Source organism: Emys orbicularis (genome assembly GCF_028017835.1).
Source record: "Emys orbicularis isolate rEmyOrb1 chromosome 15 unlocalized genomic scaffold, rEmyOrb1.hap1 SUPER_15_unloc_8, whole genome shotgun sequence".
In the NCBI taxonomy this organism is placed as follows: Eukaryota; Metazoa; Chordata; order Testudines; family Emydidae; genus Emys; species Emys orbicularis.
The window spans coordinates 12,501-13,661 of NW_027045147.1; the positions used below are offsets into that span (position 1 = coordinate 12,501).

Below are 1,161 nucleotides of genomic sequence, written 5' to 3' on the forward strand. Positions count from 1 at the left end.
GATCGGGCCCGCTGGAAGTCCGGGAAAATATTTTTCCCGACGCCGGAGGGAGGGGGGGGGGGAGGGGAAGGGGCTCTGACGGGCCAGCCCGGGCCCCGGAGCTTGAAAAGGAAAAAAAAGGATCGGGCCCGCGAGAGACGGGGGCCCTGCCGCACGGGGCAGTCCGACCGGGGCTCGCCGTGCGGCAGGCCCGGGCGCCGGCAGGGGAAAGCGGGCGAGGAGGCGCGGAGCCGGGTGCCTACGGCCATACCGGACCGAACGCCCCCGATCCCGTCCGATCTCGGAAGGTAAACCGTCCCGGGCCTGGCTAGTACTTGGATGGGTGACCGCCTGGGAATCCCAGGTGCCGTAGGCAGCTTTTCCCGGTCCGAGCCAGCTCTCTCTCCTTTTTCTGGGGAGGAAGGAGAAGGGGGGGGGGGGGCGGGCCAGAAAGCCCCTCGTCGCTCCTGCCGAGTCGGAGGTCGCGGCCGCAGGTCACGGGTCGGGGCGCCTGGGGTCCGGCTCCCCCCAACACCCACCCGGCTTCCTCCGCGGAGGACCCCCGGCCACCGAAGCCGCTGGGGGAGACCCCGGGCATGGGGCGGACTGGCCCGGCCCCTCCCGGCCCCCCTGCGCCCGGCCGCCGGCCCGCGGGACCGCCCCGAATCCCCCCGCGGCCACCCAGGCGAGGCCTGGCCTGGAGGGCCCCACGGCGGGTGTCAGGCTCCCCGCCGCTTGCCCCACCGGGGACCCACGGCCACCGAAGCCGCTGGGGGGAGACCCCGGGCATGGGGCGGACTGGCGCGGCCCCTCCCGGCCCCCCTGCGCCCGGCCGCCGGCCCGCGGGACCGCCCCGAATCCCCCCGCGGCCACCCAGGCGAGGCCTGGCCTGGAGGGCCCCACGGCGGGTGTCAGGCTCCCCGCCGCTTGCCCCACCGGGGACCCACGGCCACCGAAGCCGCTGGGGGAGACCCCGGGCATGGGGCGGACTGGCCCGGCCCCTCCCGGCCCCCCTGCGCCCGGCCGCCGGCCCGCGGGACCGCCCCGAATCCCCCCCCGGCCACCCAGGCGAGGCCTGGCCTGGAGGGCCCCACGGCGGGTGTCAGGCTCCCCGCCGCTTGCCCCACCGGGGACCCACGGCCACCGAAGCCGCTGGGGGAGACCCCGGGCATGCGGCGGACT

The 1,161-nt window shown here is 77.5% G+C and overlaps 1 non-coding gene across 1 annotated transcript; it reads left to right on the forward strand.

Annotated features, from left to right (window-relative positions):
- The first annotated feature begins 236 nt into the window (after positions 1 to 236).
- Positions 237 to 355, forward strand: LOC135894916 (5S ribosomal RNA). Its single transcript, XR_010562455.1, has one exon. It is a non-coding gene; the product is annotated as a 5S ribosomal RNA (ribosomal RNA).
- The last annotated feature ends 806 nt before the right edge of the window (positions 356 to 1,161 follow it).